This window comes from Desmodus rotundus, chromosome 2 (assembly GCF_022682495.2).
Source record: "Desmodus rotundus isolate HL8 chromosome 2, HLdesRot8A.1, whole genome shotgun sequence".
NCBI classification, from domain to species: domain Eukaryota; kingdom Metazoa; phylum Chordata; class Mammalia; order Chiroptera; family Phyllostomidae; genus Desmodus; species Desmodus rotundus.
The window spans coordinates 25,600,357-25,625,799 of NC_071388.1; the positions used below are offsets into that span (position 1 = coordinate 25,600,357).

The window sequence follows — 25,443 nt, forward strand, 5'->3', positions numbered from 1 at the left end:
AAAACAATAGCAGCAGTGGCTGGCATACGTTAAAAATAATTGTCAGTTTGAAAAGTTGATGTTTGGATTTGATCTTTTGCCCACAAGCAGGCTGCTGTTGCCATCGGAAGATGGTGTGAAAGGTGTGTGGCTCCTGGGTGTGCATGTGTGATGAGAGTAACTGTGGCCCCTACCAGGGGCGCTGTGTGATCGGTGGAGGCCTTGGAGTCTCCAGTGCTTGTGATAGTAAGGAGTGCACCATAGAAATGGCTGCCTAAAGACTGTCGGTTTGGGGAACCCTAGGGTCATTGGTGGGGCGGCCTCTTCCTCCCTCCATCTACTGACGGCAGGAAGAGTGGGGCGCAGACCTCACCCACATTACCTGTTAGTACACAGGTACCTCTCCACCCTCACCTCTCCTCTCACCTGGACCATGTGGTCGGGTAAAAAGGCTCTTCACAGAGCACTGGGGCAGACTGTATCAGAAAAATGGTAATTTAGTTTATGGTTTTTCTTGAAGTCAAGAAGCAAGACTCTGTGTTCCACATTGATAAGTTCTCTCTGCACCAAGAGCTTCTACAACAGGAAGAATATTGTTTCAGGCTTGCATCTGAAGAGTCAGCTGCGAAGGGCTCTCACAGCAGCTCTGACAGCAATTGTCCTCGATGGAACATTCCCAGTGTGGCAGGGAGCTCTCAGAACAATAAACGTAGCCATTTAACCTTGTAACACTTTGCTGGCTTGTGCTACTTTTCTTCTAAGAAATTGGAAACCCACCTTGGCTATTGTGGCACAGTGGACCAAAAGGCTGCTGGTTCGATTCCCACTCAGGGCACATGCCTGGGTTGTGGTTTGGGTCCCCAGTTGGAGGTGTGCAAGAGGCAACCAATCGATGTTTCTCTCCCTCTCCCTCCTATCCCCTATCTCTAAAAATAAGTGAATAAAATAATAAAAAAAGAAACTGGAAACCTTTCTTTTCCTACTAATAAAGTAGGGGTTTATTTTCTGGTAGTCAGTCATCATCTAATTAAAAAACAAAAACAACAAGAAACCTCGTGTTTTCACTATGCTCTGATGATGAACAAATTGGGTTTTGCCAAACCAAGGGAGACCGTGAATTTCAGATGAAGGTTCCTCCACGTGTGGTGTGGAGGGACAATCCACAGAGGCTGCGGTGTGTTGAGTATGAGGAGGAGCAGCCCGAGGACCGCACTGCAGGGCTTCTGCAGACCCCGGGTTGGCCTGCTTTTGTTCGCAGGAGCTGTCTCTCCAGAGAGAGACCAAGAAACAGCAAATGACAGAGAGACTTCTCCTTTGGTGGTGTTAATGATTATTTAACCAAAGGTGGGGCATGGTGTCACAGGAGTTTCCATCCACCCGATTTTTAGCACAGTATTAACTGTTAGCAAGTTGAATTACTTCAAGCACAAGAAAGCACATTTTACCCTGACAGTGCCACACAAATATTAAAGTTGGTCATGAGATGACTTAACCATTTGAGTAGTATTTTCACAAATATTACCTCATTTTGTTCTTGCCAAGTCTCATAACAGATCTCATAGCAAATATTATCAATGCTATTTTAACAATATGAAGAACTGGTCAAGCAGTTACTGAAACTACTTCTTTTATTTCCAAAATTTAAAAAATGCAATTTTTACCACACAACTAATTTAACAATAATGTGGCACATACCACACTATTTTACCATTAAATTTCTTGTTTCCTATAACCAAGTGGAACTGGTCAGAGTATTTCTTGGACCAAAAACCTAGGGGCCATCTTCCTTCTCCCCCCATATCTCACATCTGTCAGCAAATCCTGGCTGCTGTTCAAATACATCTCCCTTGGGTGACTGCTCACTCACCAAGCCTACTACCTGGCCACCATCAACTGTCACTGGCATGGCTGCATTCTACTCGCAGAATTCTGCAGGTCGGGTCTGAGAATGCACGTTAGGTCACAGGACTGCCCCGCCTTAAAACCCTGTCTCTGCTGCTCACTCTGCCAGGTACCTGTCTCCTCTATTTCCCACCTTTCTCCCCTTCTAGCCATACTTGCCTCACTGTCCCTGTATCACCTCTGATTTGTTACAGCCTCAGGCCTTTCAATGGGCTGTTGTGCAGTTTAGAACACACTCTCTTCAGGCCTTCAAGTATTTCCTACTTTACCTCTTTCAGGGCTCCAACCTAATACACAGAGACCTTCCCTGACTCCTTATCCAAATGGACCTCCTCCTCCCCGCCACTCAATACTTCTTACGGTACTTTATTATTTTTTTCTTAGCTCATAGCTTCTGTCATGGCCACTTATTATTGACTTATTTATTCGTTGTTTCTTTCCCTCCCTAGCAGGTGAGCTCCTTGGCAGCAGGAACGTTTCTCACTGTTCAGTCCTGGAACAGCACCGAGAATGTATTCCAAGGATATTTGGAGAACAAATGTATGAATGGTCTGGACCCTAAGGTGAGGTCTTCTCGGCATCCCAGACTGCCGCTCAGGATGGAGTGTTGATCCAGTCACGCAGAGTAAAAAGAATGGCAGACGTGGACGGAGGACGGTGTCATTCTGACCTCAGGATCCCATCGGCAAGTCCTTCCCGCAGAAGCAATGTGCTGGACTCAAAGGAACACAGGCCTTGGAGACAGAACTGGGTGGGGATTCTAGTTGTCGCTGGTTTTGGCTTTTAGGCAGATTACTTCACCTCTGGAGTCTCAGTTTTCTCTACTAGAAGAAGAAATAAACTTTGTGTTAAGCCATGGGGTTTGGAGGTTGACCTGGTCATCGCTGCTAATTACACGGATAACCTAAGACACGGGCCTTGTTTCTCCAGTGTGTCTGGAAGCCCTTCTTTTCCCGTCTTCTTTTCCTCACAAGTCCCCTCCCCATCTCTCTACAACCACTCTAGGATTCTCATTTGACTCATCCCAGAACAGGAAGGGGAAAACATTAATTTTTCCTCACCTTAAAAAAATACTCATTTATTTTTAAAATTGAATTTATTGGGGTGACATTGGTTGACAGAACCATACAGGTTTTAAGTATACAACTCAACGAAAAATCATCTGCACACTGCATCATGCACCCAACACCCCAAGCAAAGTCGCCTTCTGTCCCCCTTTCCCCCTCCTTTGCCTGCCTTCCCCTCTCCCCAGCCCCCTTTCCCTGTGGCTATAACACTGTTGTCTGTGTCTCCGTGTTCTCTCTATATGTTTTTGGGTTAATCCTTTCACCTCCTTTCACCCAGTCCTGCAAGTCCCCTCCCCTGTGACAACCAGCTATCAGTCTGTTCCATGTGTACATGCCTCTGTCATCAGTTTATTTTGCTCATGAGATTCCACATAGAAGTGAGATCATATGGTATTTGTCTTTCTCTGACTGGCTTATTTCCTTAGTGTAATAATCTCCAAGTCCATCCATGCTGTCACAAAAGGTAAGATTTCCTCCCCCTGCTTTTCTTACCACTGAGTAGTATTCCACTGTGTAAATGTACCACAGCTTTTTTATCCACGTATGTACTAATGGGCACTTGGGCTGTTTCCAGCTCTCGGCTACTGTACATGATGCAGTGAATGTAAGGGTGCATATATTCTTTTGAATTAGTGTTTCTAGTTTCTTAGGATATATTCCCAGAAGTGGGATCACTGGGTCAAAAGGCAATTCCATTTTTAATTTTTTGAGGAAAACCTCTACTGTTTGCCACAGTGGCTGCACCAGTCGGCACTCCCACCCACAGTACATGAGGGTTCCCCTTTTCCCCACATCCTTGCCAGCACTTGTTGTTTGTTGATTTATTGATGGTAGCCATTGTGACAGGTGTGAGGTGATATCTCATTGTGGTTTTAATTTGTACTTCTCTGATGACTAGTGATGGTGAGCACTTTTTCATACGTCTGTTGCCCATCTGTATGTCCTCTTTGGAGAAGAGTCTATTCAGTTCCTTTGCCCATTTTTACAGTGTGTTGTCTTCCTAGTGTTGAGTTGTATAAGTTCTTCGTAAAATTTTAAAATTAACCTCTTATCAGATGTAGCATTGGCAAATATGTTCTCTCATTCAATGGGTTTCTTTTTTGTTTTGTTGATGTTTTCTTTTACTGTTCAAAAGATTTTTAGTTTGATGTAGTCCCATTTGTTTATTTTTGCCTTTGTTTCCCTTGCACGAGGAGATATATCAGCAAAAATATTTAAAAACTTACAAACCTTCAGAAAACTTGAAAAAAAGTAAGAGTAATGCTGGTGTGCTTTTCACTTAAATTCACCAATTATAACAATTTTGACTTATTTGTACACACTCTCTTCTCTACACACACACACAATTGCAATCATCTTGACACGTCACACCTAAATACTTAATAATCCATCTCCTTAGAACGGACAATCTTTTACATAACCACAGTGTCAATATTACACATAAAATTTTAAGCATTAATGAAATATCATATAACAGTCCATAATCAAATTCCCCCCAAATACAACTTATTTACAGAATTTATTTGGTCCACTGCATTTGTTTATGCCACTTAAAAAAAGATTTTATTTATTTTTAGAGAGGGGAAGGGAGGGAGAAAGAGAGGGAAACATCAATGTGTGGATGCCTCTTGTGCGCCCCCTACTGGGGACCTAGTCCGCAACCCAGGCATGTGCCCTGACAGGGAATAGAACCTGCAACCCTTTGGTTCACAGGCCGGCACTCAATCCACTGAGCCACACCAGCCAGGATTTTATGCCACTTTTAATTTAGAATATTTTCCCTGCCTTTTTCTGCTCTTTCATGACCTAGAAATTTTGAAGAGTCCAGGCCAGATTTTTAAAGAATGTCCCACAGTCTAGATTTGTCTGATTGTTTCTTCATGCTTAAATTCAGGGTAAACATTTTTGGCCAGAATATTCTACAGGTGATGGTGTACTTCCCACTGCACCCATTATGAGGCATTGTCCATTTGCCTGTTATTGATGATGTGAAATTTGATCACTTCCTTTATGATGGGGTCCACTACATTGCCCCCAGGTAAAAATATAACTTTCCCCTCTGCTCTCAATAAGTAATTTGATATGATAAGTAGGATATTTTGAAACTGTGTGAAAAACCTGTTCCCTAAAAGCCTTTCTCTTAATGCATTTGGCATTTGCTGATGATCCTTTCCTGCATCAGTTATTATACTGGGAACTGCAAAATGGTGATTTTTCTAAGCCTGTCTTTCCTTGTACATTTATTAGCTGGCATTCCTCTGTAAAGGAGAGCTTTCTCTTCATCTATCTTCTTTATTTTCTGTCTTGCTCTCCTCATAGATATTTTTTAAACTCCAAGTTTTATAATCCATTATTACTCAAACTGAGATTCTTGGATCAGCGGTGTCAGCATGACCTGCAAGCTGCTTGAAAATGTAAGTCCTCAAACGCTGTCCCACACCTATTAATCAGAATACTGTATTTGGGGGTGGGGCAATTCCTGGAATCTGTGTTGTTACTGACACTATTGGAATCCATTTCTGTCTTTTTTTTTTGATGCTCAAACTGTCCCAGATTTGCCCAGGGGAAGCCCCTTCAGACCAGCTCTGTGTTCAGTTGATATGTCCCTATTAGTCTTTGAGTAATTCCTTGAGAGAATACTGAGTCACCTTGTACTTTCCCTACTTGGCTGCCTCAGATCTGAAATTAACCATTTCTCCAAGAAACCCCAGTTCTTTCTCTGTGGGGTGGTATTTAGAAATCATATAATGATGCTGGCTGTGCTTATTGTTGCTGAGATGTCCCTGTTTATGGGCCCATTCAGGAGCAAAATCAAAGGAATATATATTTAAAAATATACTGATGCCTCCAAATTGAATCCACACCATAAGAGTTTTCCTTACCTTCTCCACCCCTGATTTGTACCTTCTACAAAGAAGTATGGTTTCAAAAAGCACCAATATATTATGGATGAAAAAGGAGTTCTACGGATAGTAACTTCACAGGGCGTTCTGATCATAAATTCCTAAATGGGCAGGTTGAGGTTGGGTAATCATGCCCCAGACATATAACTTCTTTAGTAAAAGGTTTATCTTTGCCTGAAGCAAGCCCTGTCAATTATTTTTGTGCATCTAGCTTAACACACTACTGCATTAAGGGTACTCAGCCTCAAGAAAGCACATACTCCTGTTAATTATCCTATAACCCAGGCCTCACCTTGCTTTCTCCCACCTTCACGTCATCTTCCTTACCTTTCCTCATTAATTCCAAATGCATAAAGCAGCTGCAAAACTCAATCTCTGGAGCATTTGAGATCTTGCTTCCTGGCACTGTCGTCCGTTTGGCTCAAATAAAATCTTATAAAAATTCCCTGCAGGTTTGGATGTGTCTTGAGTCAACAGTTCTTGTAATTATATTAAAGAAGAAACCCTTTCTTTATACAACAAACTGATTTTCATACATCTCTGCTCAAGTTGTATGTAAGGTGGCATTGTGTTTCTAGATTAGGTTGGATTTTCACTGTAAATAATTTTTCCATTGGAGTTCAATGCACCTACTGTAGTTGCCTATTAATGGTGAACATGAGAGATTGTGGTGACAAGATATTCTCCGTTTACCAAAGGATCACCCCCATTATCTACATAGTTGTCTTTCTGCTCTTGTTTTAAAGCAAACGATATGTTTAACCTATAATGCAATCTTATGTAAAAAAGTACACTGATCCTAATTTGTAAAAATAAACCCCACATACCTAATACACACATATAAAAACTTACATAGAAAATATAAAACACACTAAAATGTGGGGGGGGGGTTGTACTATAAATGGCTAAAATTCCTTGTCATTCTCAGTACTTCCCAAATTTTAAATAGTGAGTGTATGTTGTTTTTACAGTCAGTGAAACATTATTTTCAAAACAGCTTTTTAATCTTCATAGTCTACATAAAGCCTGAGGGGACAATGCATACTCTTAGCACTGTCATTTCAACTGCATTGATCTAAAGCAATAAATGCTTTTACAATTCAGAAATATTGCAAAGTACAGACAGGGGGGCATTGTAACCAAGTTTTATAATTTAAGAAAAATAACCCAGAAACCAAAAAACAAAACAGCTTATATGTATCGAGCACTCTGTAGAGGCCTGTTCTGTTCTAAGAATTTATATGTATTATCTCATTTAACACTCACATTAACTCTATGGGGTAGCATTTGGTTGGCCAAAAAGTTTGTTCAGTTTTTCTGTATGATGGCTCTAGTAGTGCTTAGTTGTTTTTAACTTTATTTGAAACAATTTTGTTAGATTATATTGTGACAGCTGTCATGTCAGTGGGCATTTAAAACATCAAAATTAATGAATTTTTTGTGTAGCCATTTTAATATTGAAGATGGAATATGCAACATTTTTGCCATATCATTATTTCAAGAAAGATAAAAACGCAACTGAAATGCAAAAAAAAAAAGATTTGTGCCATGTATGGAGAAGGTGCTGTGACTGATCAAACATGTCAAACGTGTTTTGCAAAGTTTTGTGCTAGAAATTTCTCGCTGGATGATGCTCCACGGTCAGGTAGCCAGTTGAAATTGATAGTGATCAAGTTGAGACATTAATTGAGAATAATCAATGTTATACCACATGCAAGATAGCCGACATACTCAAAATATTCTCATCTACTGAGAAGAGAGCTGAGACTCAAAGGCACATAGCCACCTAAAATTGTGAAGAGCATTTACTGTGGTCTTTGTATATAATTTGGCTCCTACAGTCAGTTGTTTGGTGAGCTTTCTATACTGTACCTCTGTGTAAAAGTTTAATTCTCTTAATTTTTAAATGATTCCCCCTTGCTGCATTCAGAGTCTAAGAACAGCTAGGAGTCAGAGAATAAATATTTAACAAAATTTAGTTTTTCATCAGAAACAGAGTTTGAAAAATAGGGATGTACATTCCCTGTTAGCATTTTACTACATTTTCTTCCAGCCGATTTTTCATCAATGTGTGTATGTATTCAATACATCTTTTTTTGTGTGATAATTTAATCATTTGATTTTTAAATCTATATCACAAATGCACAAAAGACACAACACAGTTAGCATATATATCTTTATTATTATGCATATTATTATGTATCTTTCAGATTCTATCATTTTTCAGTACTACAACATTTTAATGAAGCAGATATATCATAGCTTATTTAATCATTTGTCTACTATTGGCTTTTTAGATTGCAGCCAATTCTTCAGGTACTAGTTCAGCACCAAACATCTTCATGCCTGTGTTTCTCCTCTCCCATATTTACTCCTTCATTTAGCAAATATTGACAGAAAACCTCGTAAATACCAGGCACTGTATTAGGTGTTGGGTTTAGGATTTTTTCCCCATGGGATAGTACACTGCTTTCTAAAAGGTCAACATCAGGTTATCCTAAATACATTCTTTAAAAAGAAAGAAAAACAATATAAAAAAGACAACAGAGATGTAAAAACTTTTAGTGATTTGATGACTGATGACTACACCTCTGTGGGTCGAAGACCTCAATATAAGTAGATATGTTTGTAGATTTCAAATCACTTATGACAGGAAAAACTTAACGTCAGAATTTATAGTCGTTTTTGCCTAATTATGACTCAAAATCCAAATACAGTAGAAGTAAATAGGGATAAATTTGACTATAAAACATTGTAGCAAACAGAAACAAAGTTAAAAGACAACTGTCAAACCGGCAGTTAATATCTGCAATATTCAGTCAGCCTTCTGTATCACAGATGCCACTAGGTGGATACAGCCAACTGACTGGAAAATATGTGGGAAAAGTTACGTTGTTGCTGATGTGTACTATGTAGTTAGGTCTAAGATGGTTTCTCTGTACCGAACATTTAGAGACTTTTTTCTTGTCGTTTATTCACTAATCAACACAGTATAATAACTATTTATATAGCACTTAGAGTGTATTAGGTGTTATGGGTAGTATGGAGATGATTTGAAGTACATGGAAAGATATATGTAGGTTATATGCAAATACTGCACCATTTTACTTGAGGGACTTGAACATCCTTGGATTTTGATACCCACAGGGGATCCTGAAACCAATCCCCCTCGGATACTGAGGGACAACTGCATATAATAAATAAAATTCTTATGTTTCTAGTAGAAAAGAACACAAAATAAAATAAAAAATAACCAAAACCCTATAGAAAAATGTACAAAAGACATGCACGCATTCACAATAAACAATATGCAAATGATCCTTAAACAAGTGAAAAAATCTTCAGCTTCACTATTAGGAAAATACAAATTAACACTGCATTTAGATACCATTTCTCACCTATCATGTTTGCAAAAATGTGCAAGTTTGACAAGATATTCTGTAATTCATTTTTGAGGCTGCGGGTAAACAGATAGTCCCACCAATGCTGGTAGAAATACAAAATGCTGTGCCCTCCGGAGAACCGGGCCTATGTATCTAACAAAGATACATTTGCATTTACCTTTTAGTCTGGTGTTCTTCCTTGTAGGAATTTGAAATGAGATGTGCAAGGTTAATCATTACAGCATCATTTGTAACAGCAAAATACTGGAAATAACCTAAACATTCTTCCATAGAAGACTGGTTAAAAAAAAAAACCCCGATATCCCAGAAGGCAAGAACATGACTTTCAAATGGAGATGCAAACCCCTGTTTGTGCATCAAAGAACCAAGAAGGAAGTTGATGTGGAAGCTGCAGTGATGTCCCAGCTAAGGGACCCACAGCACGCTTTAGAAGGAGTAAAGAAACCTGTACCTGCGTGGGTTATCCTGACAGGTGTCTGCACTCATCTTGGTTTTGTACCATTGCAAATGCAGGAGATTTCGGTGGCTATTACTGCCCTTGCTGTGGGTCCCATTACTAAGTGTCTGGCAGGATCTGGAAGGGTTCTGCTCCTCTCAACCTGGAGGTTCTCTCACATGAGTTCACCAGCGAGGACATGGTGATTGTTGGCTAGAGACCCAAACTCAAGTCATCGTCACTTCAGCAAAGTTGTTTCAGAGCAGGTCTTCTGTATTTCAAGTTGGTTGATTGGAATATTTACGATTTGCTAATAATGTACTTGCTCATGTTGATGTGAAGTAAATCAAGTTTAATGTTGAATATTTTCAAGCATTCACCTAATGAAGCCACCGCTAAACTCAGTCAAAATCATTGTTGAGCTCAGTCCAAAAAAAACAAAACAAAAAAACCAAAAAACAAGGTCATGAATTATATAACACATTGAATAAATAAAAACAAAAACTGTAAGTCCATATCATGAATATCATTAAAAATATGAGTACAAAATGGAAAGAAAAGGTGGAGGTGGGGGAAAGGAAATTTCTTTTATATAGAAAAATGTGGAAGGCATGACAGAATTGGAAAGTCACTATTTTGCAACTGCAAAGTAATCACTAACCTTGGGTAAACACATCTTATTTGCATAATAAGATCAGAAAAGGATTTCCTGAAATATCTTTTGGTTCTTGTGTAGTCAAGGATTAACAAACTTTGAAATGAAAAGCCTTAATCAGATAAAGGAAAAGCTAGGGGATCCTTTCTCTGATATATTTTTTCCTTTCTCTCCAAAGCTGAAAATTCGCCTTTTACAAGAACAAGATGAGCAGATTTCCAGTTTCCTGACCTGAAATTCTTTTCATCATTTGTCATGAAGCTACAAGGTATATAAGAACTACCTGCCAAAGGTGACTTCATCATAAACAAAATTGAAGACACATGTCAAATTATGAGTTAATATTTATAATACACATCATAGATAAAAGTCTAAGGCCCCTAATATAAACATTATATTGTTTTATATTGTTATTTTTATATTGTTGAAGCAGTGGAGGAAAAGATCCTGTTTTGCCCGTTGAGCCAGATAAGTGTCCCCTCTCCAGCCTAAAGCACATATTTTCCGAGGGAAGTAAAGCGTCCCAATGTTTCCCTGATTTCTCTCTAAGAGACCAGGCTAGACAGAGCGTAGAAATCCATAATAATGTTGCTCCAACTCAGGCTGACACAGGTCACACACCCATTTTGTAACGGGGGGCATTGCAACCCACCCCACCATTCTTTTGACATTGTTTCTGTAAATGGTGACTCTAATATGTAGCCTGTAAATAAACGGCATGTTTGTGTAAGAATCCTAGGAACCAACTTCTAAAGATACAGACTCTGACCTTCAGTCATCTCAGCCCTGGGAGATTTGCTGACCTGCAAACATGGAGCCAGAATGATGTAGAGCCAGGACAACAGAAAGCCAGGATGACTGAACCATGATGAGTCACCACTGAACCACCACTTGCCTCATCAGAATGGACTGTGCTCTTGTGCATGTACAGAACTTTTCAACCCCTTTCCTCGATCTTTGTTCTGCTTTCCCTCTCCCCCCTTATAAAAACCTCTGCCTGCACTGAGATGTTAAGATAGGCTTTGCTACAAGGGTCCCCTACCTTCCAGATTGTCAGCATCCGAATAAACTTCTTTCCTTTTCACCTACACCTGTCTCAGGAGTTTGGCTTTCATTATGGCAGGCAGCTGGACCTGGGCTCCATTACAGTTCATCCTGCTAGGTCTGGTCAGTGCAGTGTATGCCTGTCGTTCTGCTATAGATGTTAATAGTACTCCTTTCACTCTCCAAAGTGTCTAAGATTGGACCATATAGGGTTTTCCTACTTCTAGGGCACCCCTGATGCTTCTTAGGGAAGACTTCATTTGGCTGATGTTGAAGGATAAACACCAAGATGGAGAGACAAAAAAGAAAAGACTAGAATGTGGTAGGCAGAAGAATGATCCCCCTAGGGTGTCCTTGTTTCAGTCCCTGGATGTTACCTTACATGGCAAAGGGAAAAATGATTAAGTGTGTTGAGATGGGAAGATTAGCCTGGATTATCCAGGGGAGCCTAATCTAATTACATGAATCCTTAAAATTGGAGAAACTTTCCTGGCTGAGTTATTAGTTAGAGGGAGAAGTGACTCTGAAAGAAGGCTCAGGGAGGTGCCACACCACTGGCTTAGCAGATGGAATAAGGGGATCATAAGCCAAGGAATGTGGGTAGCCTCTAGTGGGTCAAAAACACAAGGAAACAGATTCTCCCCTAGAGCCTCCAGAAAGGAATACAGCCCTGCCAACTTCTACAGAACTGTAGATTTGTATTATTTTAAGCCATTCATTGTGTGATAATTTGTTACAGCAGTAATAGGAAACTAACACATGGAATTGACAGCATGTCTAATGAGCCTTGAAGGATTCAGTAAGTCATCCATTCATTTAACAAATATGCAAGTCCTTATATATCCCTAACCCAATGGTGAATAATATGGGCCTCTCAAGGAGTTTACAGCCCTGGAGGAAGACAATGACTGGACCACGTAACTAGGATTGTTATGAGTGTTCTCAAAGGGTTAGTAGAGGGGGCATGGAGTATTTGACAAGCACAGGGCAGTAAACCATGACATGTAAACCTGGATGAAGGGTGTCCCAGGTTGAAGGTATGGCATGGGTGAAGATTCAGACAGGGGTTTGAAAGCGTATGGATTGAGCCTGTAAATAGCCAGGCGTCCAGCTTGGCTGGACCATGAAAATAGATGGGAGAAGGGAAATAGTAGTGCCATTTGGAGGCAAGTGGTTAAGGGACTAGAATGCCAAACCAAGAGTGTGGTTTATCCTTCATGCAATGGGGAAGATATTGAAAGTTTCAAAGCAGAGATGGGAACATAATCATATCTGTATTCACAGAGATGCCTCTGCTATAAAGCTCCACTAGGACAGAAACAAAATTTGTTTTTGCTGACTTACTGTAGGTGCTTATCAATCAGAAGAGGCTAGTTTATGCTATGGTACCCAACAACCCCAAGAGTCTGTGCCTCAGGACAGAAGAAGTTTCTCTTTCCCATGCTGCATGTTCATCATGGGTCACCATGGGGGACCTGCTCATCCTTTTTTTCCCTCTCTGAACATGGTACTTTAATGTATTAATTTGAAAGTGCTCAATAGCATAACTATTTTAATGCCAAAGAGAAAATCTATGTAAATTATCTTTGTGACAATTTAGCAAAATACCTTAGTTAAATCTTTGGGAGTTTTCATGCAAATGCACAGAAGTCCATACTACATACATATATCTATGTTTGAACAAAACATAAGCAATTTCCTCTTAAGCCAGAACATGAAGTTGAGTTCATTAACTGAACCAAGCACCATGGGAATGGGAGAGCTTAGACCAGAGACTAGTGACTAGTGTCAGCTATCAAGAACCAATGACTCTGCTCACTGTCTTGGCTCCAAAGAGTTGTAAGAAGGCATTAGAACTGCCAAAGCCCATGCAACAGCTGGAGAGAAGCTGGTAGAAGAGAGGGGTGCTAAAGTTGTCCTTGGACATGTAGAGGGCAAAGCATTGCGCATTCTCCAAATGACCTCTGTTTTCACCTTGGCAAAGCTGACTCTGTACCCAGCACTCATCGGCAAACTGGTCAGAGAGTTATTCTTGTAAGGACTGGGATTGTTCTGTGTCTAAAAACTGCTGCTTATTTTTGAGGAGATGTGCTCCCCCCTGCCCTGCCCTTTTCCATTACTTTTAAGCAACTGGGAGCTGAGAGCCTAAAGAAGAAGGCTCTCTTTTCATGGGCAACTGTGAGACTGTTCTACACGATACTGGGCCAGGCCCTGGGGGTGAAGGTCAGTGTCATGGCCCCAGGAGCTAGTCCCCTCAGCATCCACAATGGCATTTTTCACAAGGGCCACTGCCTGCAGGTGTCTGTTGAACACCTTCATGAGAAGTGGACAGCAAAAAAAGCTGGAGCAAGAGAGTGACATAAGGGACTTCTGCTGAGGACATGTGGCACACAAACCTGGGCATGCTCAGCAATTCCAGGGAGGACAGCTGGGCACTTGCTGGTAGGTATCATAATACAGACATTAATGTGAATGGGACTATTTTTTCTACATGGATGAAGATAGAATTCCCATTTTCTTGTTCATTTGGGCAAATGCCTAGGAGGTTTCTTTTAAATATGAATGTCATGTTAGGGTTAGGTGCAGCATCAAATTAGTTTATTTTAAAAATTGACATCATGTCAACATTAGCCATGAATATATTGTTTAAATATATTTAACAGTTCAGCTGAGCTATAACCTAAAATGGTTCCCAGCGAAGGAGATAAATGACAAATTATATTGGAAGGTAAGGAACTTAGGGGAAGAAGGAAGAAAATGTAAAAGAAAGGAAATCAGGCTAATCCAGTGGGGTACTTGATGTCACCACTGAGGGTCATTGTTAGAAATTGGATGCCTTGCCTGGTTGGGGAAGGGCGCACTGCTCATATTAACCAGGGGTGCCCGCTGAGGAAGCTACCACCATGTTATGTTAAAATCAAAAGCAAACCAAAACCAGCTCCTGAGCAGATAAAACCAGTTTAGTCATTAATTTCGCTTGATTATACCAGTCACTGCAAAGACACTCCTTTTCATTATGCAAACTTCTTACCCCTGAGCCTCATTCCATGTTTTGGTTTGAATACTCTGGGTTTGCAAAATGCCTTTTTAGTGTGTTTGCAATAATTTTTTTTAGCAGGAATTCATTGGTTTTACTTGGCTATTTCTGAACCTTTGACATGGGAAAGTTGCCTGTTGCTGGAAAAGAGCTCTGGAGCGCCGCAAAGGGCAATTACTTGCTGTGTCTGAAGGTAACCCATCAACCACATTCACTCCTATCTCACCGATCCAGGCCAGGAAGTGTAATCCCACTGGGTGCCAAGAAGGGGTAAAACTGGCAACATTTGGTGATGCTTAATGATTAAACATCAATAAATATTAATTGGACAAATGAGTCAATTCGACAGAGTAAGGTAGAGGTCATTTGATGAAGTCGTATCTAGTGGAATTAGAGAACAGGAAGGAAAAGGAGACGGAAGTCAGCGACTACTCTCATGTGCAGAGCTCGAAAGAGTGGTTTGACTACTCGATACTCAGTACCGACGAGCGCAGGAAGTGAGTGTGTACGTGTATTCCTCCTGCACTCTGCCGGTAAAAACAGCGTCATCATCAACAACAACAACAACAAACAACAAGGTAAGGTGCCCATCTGGATGTGTGCCTACGTGTGTGACCAGTAGAATGCAGCTGAGACACCTACATTTTCTCACCTTTTGCTGGATAAACTCTGCAATCTGGACTCCAGGCCTTCTGCTCAATATACAGACTATTCTTCTTTTGTGCCGAGGCGCTGGGGACCAGCTAGAAATCAGAACTGGTCTCTGTTGTGGGTGCAGGGACAGACCCGCTGCAGGTAAGTCGGATGTAAGGCGCTTTATATGAGTCACCCCAAACCATTTCGTAAGATAAGTTTAATGTTCCTTTCATGGTGAAGAGAATTACTAGACTACCTGGAATGCAGCTCTGCTGTGTAATCTTGGGCAAATCGCACTGATCTGAGCCTTTGATTTGGTCATTCAATTTTAAAAGGTGAATACCACCTGCAACCGAGTTTTGTAAGGTTTCGGGGCGGAAGCACCAGAGGTCCGAAGAAGACCTACAAACAGTGCACGAACCACGAACACACTACCCAGACCTCCCCTCCCACCTGCCAGGGCCCAAGAACCAAAGAAGGGGGTGGGGGTAGGGCGATTTAGCCCCATCCCTGTCCACACAGAGAGATGACATCATGCTCACCCCTCTCCCCACACCTGGAGGCTGCCGGGAGCCGAAGAAACACTAGACCCCATTGCTGGCCAACGTGTAGCACTGACGTCACGCCATGTATGCCCTCCACTGGTGTTGACGTCACCCCACCCAGATTCCTAAGCTATTTTGAGAAGGGGACAGCCAGATGTCGGGAGTGGTGGGACTTGAGTGGAGTCGTGTGACATCAGCTAATAGTGACCCATGGCTTTAGCCTCCTTACAGGGATTTATCCGGGGCGAGGGGCCACTCTTCTGGTGGTTGCATTGAGACCACGGGCGGTGGGGATTGGGTAGGTCCCCAGAGCAATGTAAGTGCTTCCTCTCTAAAGGGATAATGGAGGAACATGACCTCTAATTCAAACTGCTTTATTTATATTTTAAATTGAATTTATTGGGAGTGACACTGGTTAACAAAATTACTGGTAATCAGGTTTAGGCACACAATTCTACCACATGGTGGAGGGTGGTCATCTGCACACTGTATAGTGTGTCCACCACCCCAAGTGAGGTCTCCTTTCCTCACCATTTACTCCTCCTGTACCAAACTTCTTTACAGAGTTGTATACACCACGTGTTGCCTCTACTCATTTTCCATTCACTCTTCAACCTGTTCCATCTGCTAAAGATTAGTTATTTTTATAAGGCCAAGTCACAAATATTTTTGTATGCAAAATACAAGTAAAAAATGAACAGGTGTTGGAGTTCAATTCACTAGTTAACGAGGAACCTGTAAGTCAGACATTTCAAAGATTTCTAAAGACCACAAAGTTTGTAAAGTATTTTGAAATGAGTTTACACCTTTCCTTCCCCAACTCCTCCTCTCCCCAAAGGATCAGCAAGTTCTTTTGACTCAACTTTCAAAATTGGATTCATCTTCTCTCCATACACTATCCCAGTCTGAGTAGAAATTACTCATGGGTCTGACTACTGCCTTTCAATTGGCTTCACCCCCCAGGGGCTCCCTCCCATTAGCCTCACCTCCAAACCTGTTCTCTACACAGCTTCCAGAGAGGGGGAGGTGGGGGGAGAGAGAGACAAAGAACGCTGCCACGAATGTTCTTTGCTGTCATTTAAAGGACAAAACAGAACAAAAAATGACCAAAAGTATAATCTAGATTATGTTGCTTCCGTTCGTGAAATCTGCCAATGGTTTCTCCTTTGCTTAGAGAATCAACTCCACACTCCTAAGCTTGCTTACTAAGAACTACCGAGAACTACATGCTTTACTCTGTCTCTTCACCAACCTCATCTGCCACTTTCTGACTTTCCCACTGTGCTTCAGGGCCCTCTGCTTGGAAAAAACTCTCCCCCCTGAATTTTGCATTGTTGCTTATTTTTCATCTTCAGATCTCAGTTTGATTTTTACTGCCTACTCAGAGAGGCCTTCCCAGACCTTCCATACTAAAGTGGCTACTCAATCATCCTACTTAAAAATGGTAAATCTCTGTATAGCCATGATCTTTGATATACAACTTATTTGTTTATTGTTCATCCCCCCACCCATTAAAAATGGAAGTATGTAAATTCATTGAGAAAAGCTTTGATCAATGATGTCAAAAAAACAAGCTCTGCATACTAAATAAACAAAGCAGAAAGATGAGTTCATTGCAAGGTTTTCTACCTGTAAGTGGAGTAACTCAAGGCTATAAGAGTAATGAGTTCTGCAGTTGCTCATAGATTAAAAGATTTTTATGCATTAAGTAAGTTATTTGGCTTTTTAAGCTGATTGGCTGCCTAGGGGTCTTTCTTACCTGGATGAGTGTAGCTGAATCAGGAAAACAAGGAAGTCCAGAGATGATGTGAATGCCTGCGTCTGGTTGGTGTTTGGGGACTGGCTGGTGTCCTCTGCTGATTTCTGAGAAGAGCTGTAAATGCCAGGAAGGTTAGGTTAAGTTCAGTTTTTGCTCCCATCTCCACGTTTTTATTGGCATAAGTGAGTCAGTTTTAGTTTGGTTCTATACTGTTTACCACTGTGTTTTCAGCTGGTGGAGCACTTAATGAGTTCATTGCCTTTCATTCCCTAGTTTAAATTAAGTGGGTAATTGTCATAACAGAAGGTCTAATTATTTAAAACAAGTGTTTCACAAGATGTGTTTGCAAAATATATCTGGTTATTTTATTCAAAAAATACTTTGGGTTAAAGAAAAATGTTGTGAAAAATGTTTCCTCTGCTTGATATTCAAACATATTATTAACATTTTTCTTTTCAAGCACGCTAGCAGTCTTTTTTTTTTTTAATTGCTTAGATCAATTGTAATCTAAAAAAAGAACCTTGATTTGATATTCCAGTCTAGAATCCTTGGAATGAAACTTTTAAAAACTTACTCAGCGGACAGTTTTTGCTTGTGACATTGGGCAAGCTCTACGATGCAAGAGGGTGCCAAATAAAATCCGGTGGCAGTGACATTTCAGTTTAGTCTTTTCTCTTTGAGTGAGACAATGAGTAGGTGAATGGAAGAGAAACTGGCACAGGTGTAAATTCAGGTCATGTTTTGGAGAAAGAATATACCAGGAAGTGTAGGCAGGAGCCACATTACCAAAGGCCGTAAAGTTGGAGAGCTTGAATCTTATTTCACATGGGAAGCCAGTGTAGATTTTTAAACTGAGTTGTGACATTCTCAGTTGTTAGTGTCGTTGTAATAGGTAAGGTCATGACTCATTGGGCAACATTAGCTATGTAAGTAGACCAAAATAAACCTTACGTGCTTAAGAAAAATCAAATATGTTCCAGGTACTAGTAGGTGACTATGAACAAGAGTTTCTAGGAGATCTTAGAATTGTACATTAGAGCTAAATGACATATTAAAAAGATTATTTCTCAGCAATTAGTTTATAGGGCACCAATTGTGAGCCAGGCACATGGGGGAGATCTTCAAGCTACTTTGAGTATGTCAAAAGACCTAACAGGGTGATTAAAAATTTCATATTTCTGTCTTTTGGGTTGGAATTTATAGGAATTCATTATGGGAACACTCATAATCTCAGGCTGATCAGAAACTCTGATGGGATGGTATAGGTATCTGGTTTTCTAAAAGAGAAAATGAACTGAAATTTAATGTAGTTGCTAGGTAAAAATAGAATGTGGAAAAGCCTATAAAGGCATGGGGAATATTCACAAGAGAACAGCAATGCAATTCAGATCCCACCTTTATACAGTCTCTTTTACAAAGAAGCCAACTCTGCTTCTCCTCCCCTATTTTCCAGCTCAGTGATTGATAGTCCCACCACCTTTTATTCAGCTACAAACCCCAGAAGCCTGGGCATCATTTTCAGTTCCTGACCTGTTTTATTTCTCCTATATAACTACACATCAAACTATTGCCCCTACCTCTGAAACTTTTCCAGAATTTTACCCTCTTTGTTATTCATACTGTTGTGGCCTTACTTGATGTTATGGGAAACACTGTTCCTTTACCACACTGTAACTTCTTCCTTTGCTTTGCAGAGTAGGAGTTTGTTAATTTGCTTTGCAATTAACAAACTAACTGTTGAGCAAACTGAGGTCTACACGACCCTGTCCAAAAAGATAAACTATGTATAATGCAATAAGGAAGAAAACATGTCATACTTGTCAAATTCCTGTGAGGTGTCCTGCTTCCAGGAGTTATGCTTACTTAGGTACATCGTTTCTATTAGAAAAGAGGAAGGAGTGTGTTCTTTAGTGTCCTGAATGAGCTGGAAAGTTGTGACTGGTTATCATAATTGAATGTGTGAAGTGATGTGAACGGGTGTGTTGGGATGTCGCCACAGGCCCCCCATTCCTGCCTCAGGAAGTTATAACGTGGTCAGATCACTCCCCTCTGGGCAGTTGAGCCTGGTGGTATTCATGCAGAAATGCACCTAATAACCCAAGCTTAGCATTGTCTTGGATAGTGATGGGGTTCAGGACATGCTACCCCAAATATGGCACCTTGGCATATGAAATATTTTAAGCTGAAGGAGGCTGAGAAAATAGCAGACACAGGAAGATCACTTTGATGTCCTCCTGACCCTTCTTCCCTGAAGCAGGTCACGAAACCCTGATGTTATGACCTGGAAAGGAAGATCCTTATTTATAAAGACAGCGTGACAGGGAGAAGAATCCAAACGAACAGGTTTTGCTAAATTTCTCCCAGGTTACTTCACTTACTTTGCACTTTTTGACCTGTCCACGACTGTCCACTCTTCATCGACCTGGCATAAAAACTGCTCTGGATTAACCCGTTCTTTAGGTCTTCATTTCCTAGAAGTCCTCTGTGTCACATAAAATTTACATTAAATAAAGTGTGTGTGCTTTTCTCTTGTTCACCTGTCTTTGTCAGTTTAATTTTCAGACCCATCCAGGTGTTACCTGACAGGGGACCTGGCCCTGATCAGGTCTCCCTAGGGCCAGTCAGTAGCGTGTGGGTTGTTGACTTTGTGCAAGAAAGACTTCTCAACACAAGTCCAGGTGACTATGAGGGTACTTTTATTAAAGCTGGGGACAGTGAAACAAGGAAGGGCTTAGCATAGAAGAAGTAACAGGAGAGCCTAGGCTGGGCTGCCTTTTTAGCTCACTGGGAAGTCAGAGAAAAGGGGGCCTGAGAGACAGGTTCAGGGAGGTTAGGGTGGGACGAGCTGCTGCTGCCCTTTGCTCACTGGTTGCAAGTCTTGGGGGTTAGACCTTAGAGTTTAGGAGATACACCTGTGGGGCAAGAAGAGGGGAAAAGTAATGGGGCAGGCATGCTCTCCAGAGGGAGAGCGTGCACTGGGCCCTTTGTCTTGAGGGTTTTTATCTTTCTCTTGCAGGCAGGGATCTTAGGGGAGGGTTTCAGCAGAATATTTGTCAGTTTCTCAGGGGCGGTCTTTCCAGGTCATGATCTTCACTGATTGGTCAGTACCAGGGCGGGCTCATTAGTCATGGCAGCTGGTCCTAGCATGACTCACCTGGTTTTGCTGCTTTTCTGGGCGTGGAGCTGAAATACAACTGAGGCCTAGAAGTTATCTCTAAGGAGGGCATCTTCTGTATCTGGTTGTAAATCTCTGGGTCAGTTGTTCAGCTGTCTGTCTCAGTTTCTCGATGCCACTTGTCCTGTGTTACTGGCCTGTCTCACAGGGATCATAGGAGGATCCAGGACAAATTTTCCTCCCCTATAATAGATAATAAAAGGAAAGGTGTTTTTTTTTTTTTTAAACCTTTCAGCTTATTCTATGTCCTGAAACTAATATCCATATGCAGAAAATTCAAATTAAAACCAAGCCTAGGGAGGCAGAAGTTGTAGCTGATTACCCGACAGACATTTTTTCTCTTTTCTTTTAATATTTGACACATAGTAAAAAAATTATTTATTTGAAACTCAAATTTTCCTGGGAATCATGTATTTTATTTGGCAACCCTAACATTAATATATTCAACAGTCATGTTTTTCAGTAATATCTCCTTACATAAACATATTCATATTAGTAAAAAAAATTATTCTTTTTGTAAAGCACTTGTGAGCATTAAATGAACTTCCCTCCATATAGCTTCAAGCTACCAGGGCCCAGGTCCACCTCCAACACTCTTGATCTTCTCAGCTCTTCTGCTGAAGAATGTGGCCTTCACAACGACAGGCTGCTTTGGGAGCGTTCACGTCCCCAGAACTTTGCAGTAGCCCGACTGCACCACATCAATGATGGGAGCAGCTCCGGTCTTGTGTTTGGCAGCATTTACCCAAGTCTGCTCACTGACCGAGGTCCACAGTTTGTCCAGGCAGACAGTGGGGCAGAAACTCTGGCTCCTCTGTAAGTGGTCATGCCCCGTACCAGCTTTCCCCAAGTGACCTGAGTGATATTTGTCAAAGTCGATCCTGTGATGATGCAAACCACCAGCATTATCTTCGCCTCCCAGGTGCTTCCTGTGCTTGCCCATGCAGCTGTGGCCATGGCTCACATGGCCCCAAAGTTTCCTGTTCAGTCTGGATGGCATGTTGGTGGCTGAGATGTAAGAGCAAAAAAAAAAAAAAAATTTATAGTGATAATTTTTTCTCTGTCAGATATGAGTTTTATAGGTAATTTATTGCACCCACCAATACAAAACTCCTCATCATTTTGAATAAGTCATAATAACAAGCCATACCAGAAGTACCAGGTTATTATTTTCTTTTTGAGAGAACAAAGCCTTTATTTTCTTGTTTCACAAATAGAGACTGTCTGAGCTGGTTGCTTTTTGGTGCTGAGTCAAGGAGACCAAATCCCATATCCTCGTCCACTCTGCCAACTCTTCCTTTGCTTCAACCTTGGTGGCAGCAGCAAGAGCAGCAGTGGCAGCAGCGGCCACAGGGGCAGCAGCCACAAAAGCAGGTGGATCAGCCAAGAAGGCCTTGACCTTTTCAGCAAGTGGGAAGCTGTAATCAGTCTCCACAGACAAAGCCAGAACCCTCTTGTACCCACTGATGAGAGAATGGGGTACTGACGTAACAACAGTTGGGTAACCAGTCTGTAGACATGTGCTGGTAACATTGTGGACACCCTCCAGGAAGCGGGAATGCAGAGATTCCTCTGTGATGCCAAGCACTTCCGGGTTGTAGGTGCTGCCATTGTCAAACACCTGCTGGATGGTCGGCACCAAGGAGAAGGGGGAGATGTGCAACATGTCAGCAGTGTGGCCTCGCTGGCTCCTACTTTGTCTCCAGTCTTAATCAAGTGCACATCCCTCAGGATTTTCCCTGGAGAATTTAGTGGTGATGCCTGAAGCCTGGAAGAAGGAGGTCCTCTCCGGCCCCAGACCAGTGTTCTGGGCTGGGCACAGTGACTTCATGGGGGGCAATGGCACCCGCACACGTGGCAGCTGGCACTTTATTGGCCGGCAGCATATTGATCATCTCAGGGGGGTCCTCCCTGGTGAACACAAAGCCCACATTCCCCCGGCTATGAGGCAACAGTTTCTCCAGAGCTGGGCTGATTTCCCGATGCCCTCGGATGTCCTTGCATGTCATGGTGTTCTCGCCTATCAGCACCACAGCCTTCCTGCAGAGGGACACGTGGACCTGCTACACCTGCTTGGAGCCCGCAGTGCCTGCTCCCGCAACGGACGTTTTGGATAATCATCCAGAAGTTGGGTGATCTTCAGGAATTTGTCGGACTTCCAGGCCACCCTGTCTCCCCTGGGCCTCGTGGCGGTGCGTTGGGGATCACCCCGCAGGGTTTAAAGGCCATGTCCCTCTCACGAGGGCGCCTAGGGGGAGTCAGGTTATTTTTTAACAAACAGAAACTATATCCTGTGGAAAAAGGATGAACTATTCTGACAACATTCAGGAAAATTCATGCAAGCCTTTGAAGTGGAAAAAAAAAGATTACTGAGTGTTCTTTGCATCCTTCTGAATCACCTCCTTTGATTTTCTTTGAGCTGTTTACAACTCATAAATGGTAAAAAAATGACAGCAACACAAAGGGGCCCTGTCCATAAATGTGAAGATGAATTTTGTCCTGTGGAGGGACAGTTGATTTCTCTTCCCAATCTTGTGTAAAAAGACAGTTTTGTGTCTGTTTGTCAACTCATTTTAGCATTCCTTATCTGTCCACCCATCTATCTATCACTCTGAATTCTCCTTGGAACCAGAGATAATATTTTACTGACTCCTTCCTCCATTAATGAGTCAAATAAAAGCTTGACACATACTCATTTTATATTTGTACAAGAGTCATGATTTTTTTACCTTTAGAAAATATATATCCTTTAGCAATCCATTTGAAAGCTAAATCCAGCTCGCTGATATTTGATCAGTTGGTGCTAAAATATTTTCTCAATCACCTCAGAAGTCTTTTTAAGAAAGCAATTCGTAAGCAACTTATTTCTTTACACGTATTTTTGGTAATGTTTCTGGCTGAAGGGAAGTAATTGTAATGAGCAACAAGATAGAATTTGGGGCATCGTTTGTCATAGGGAAATTGAGAGTGGCTGGAAGGGAGAGTGAGAGAAGAGCAAGAGCAAGAGAATGATAATGACTATTTTCTTCAGTAAAATAAAAAATAACCCTGAACCACATCTTTGGAGATAGTCAGACAATGCCGCTAGCACCATGGACCAAGCAACAGCTTTACTCTAAAGCCATTCTTTCCCAGCGTGAGAACTAATCCTGCAGGAGGAAGAAGGAAGGAAGGAAATGGGGAAGAAAAGCCTGCAGCACCACCCCTAGATGCCAGCACAGCATTTCTGTCGTTTCACCCCTTCTGGACATTTTCATTTTAAAAGCATTCCCTTCCCAAGAATTCTGTCCCTGTGATGCTGTAGGGGAGGAAACAGTTTCCTTAGACTCTCTCCGGGCTTCTGGCTGTGTCTGAAAGTTAAACTGTCAAAGATTAATAGGAGAAAAGCATACACATGTTACTGAATTTTTACATGTGTGTGGGAGCCTTCACAAGAGAATAAAGACCTGAAGAAGTGAGCTGAACAGGAAGCTTTTAGACCCTTTTAGACAAAGGAACAATATGTTTGTGAAGAACTGACAGGACAAATGGGTTTAGGCTAGAGACGGTAAAAGCTAAAGAAGTAACCAGGAAGATAAGGGACAGCTTAACAAGATTTGTACAGATTTCTTGGCTCAAATTCCCCATCTCTGGAAGTAAGAATGTCTTTCCTCCTCCCGGGACAAGGAGGGTATCTTTCACATGGGAGTTTTATTTTTTTTTAATTTTTTTGATTACTTAACTGATATTAATAACATGACATATAACCCCTATACTTGATATAATTCTTATGTAAAATACATAGGTGAATGCTATCTTATTTTAAAAATACAAAATAAGCAAGACGTGAAAATAGGAAGTTTCCAGTAAATAAATTGAAACAATTTTTAAAAAGAAATTTTGCTTTCCTTATCATTTGAAGAGTATAATTATCATTTAAACAATATTTAAGCTCATTAAGCAAAAATTTAAAAATATTATAAAACATTTAGCTTTCATCAGCTTCAAGGTTTATGTTGCTCCCAAATTTTGCATATGACTGAACTTTCAAATCTGCTAACTCCTGCTGAATGGATTCCACTCTGGATTCTAAGGCATCAATTTCTTCTTGCAAATTTTTCTTTGCTTCTTCTAACATTTCTTGTGTTTCTTCTTAAGAATGGATAATGAAACCATCACCAATTTGATCAGGTATCATCAAGCAGTCATCATCTGCAAGCGTGATGTCCTCGCAAGCATCTTCTAAATTCTGCAGTTGCTTCTTTTTTTATGACTGTTTTTTCCTTCAGCTCTGTAATTCTACTTGTATTCTGTGCAAATTTGTTTATCTTTTGTTGATCTTCAAATGTAACATTGACATATACAGCTGCCTTCTTCATGGTGGCCATCCAGCACTCACATGGGAGTTTTAAAACCTGTTCCAGAGAAGAATGGCAAAGGGGGGAAGGTCAGAGTGACCTTCTTGCTTCCTCCATCTTTTAAAATTCCTTCAGCTTAAGATATTTAATATGACGTATGTTCTGCCCCCAATCAATGCTTTCACTATGTGTAGGGGCTGTATAGAGAGGTAACGTGAGGAGTTAAATATTTCAAGCGGAGCAAAGGTGGGAAGCAGGAATTTGGATCATGGGTGGTTCTGGGCTGGATCCTGTAGGAGTGAGGAACTGGAAGAAGAGGAACGACCACGGGGGCATCTAGTAGGGTAGATGTGTGGCTCTCTCCGAATACTGGGAAAAACTGGAGCAGGCACCCCAGTGATGGCTCTTTAAGGCAACACAGCACACTTTCTCTGTCCTCTTCAGGCCTGAGCACCCAGCTGTCCTAACAGGAGGCTTCTAAGAGCAGCCCCAGGGGTAGAAGGCAAGGGCCTGAGCACCAATTTGAGGAGGGAGTCGGGGGATGAATGAGGGGTGGCATGGGTA

The 25,443-nt window shown here is 41.4% G+C and overlaps 1 protein-coding gene and 3 pseudogenes across 3 annotated transcripts in view; 1 reads left to right on the forward strand and 3 right to left on the reverse strand.

Annotated features, from left to right (window-relative positions):
- Nucleotides 1-11,436, forward strand: part of ARL14 (ARF like GTPase 14) — a 74,486-nt gene extending 63,050 nt beyond the window's left edge. For 2 of the 3 annotated variants that reach the window (XR_008426116.2, XR_008426115.2), the window contains 3 exons: nucleotides 2,331-5,362; nucleotides 10,525-10,614; nucleotides 11,078-11,436. The gene's annotated coding sequence lies outside the window, so the exon portion shown is untranslated. The remainder of the gene's footprint in view (nucleotides 1-2,330; nucleotides 5,363-10,524; nucleotides 10,615-11,077) is intronic. The other variant, XR_008426117.1, reaches the window with a different exon arrangement.
- Nucleotides 11,437-21,107: 9,671 nt separating this feature from the next.
- On the reverse strand, nucleotides 21,108-21,542 carry LOC128779146 (large ribosomal subunit protein uL15 pseudogene; annotated as a pseudogene).
- Nucleotides 21,543-21,708: 166 nt separating this feature from the next.
- LOC112309132 (large ribosomal subunit protein uL10 pseudogene) lies at nucleotides 21,709-23,667 on the reverse strand (annotated as a pseudogene).
- An 842-nt stretch (nucleotides 23,668-24,509) lies between these two features.
- LOC112309143 (prefoldin subunit 4 pseudogene) lies at nucleotides 24,510-24,909 on the reverse strand (annotated as a pseudogene).
- Between the last annotated feature and the right edge of the window lie 534 nt (nucleotides 24,910-25,443).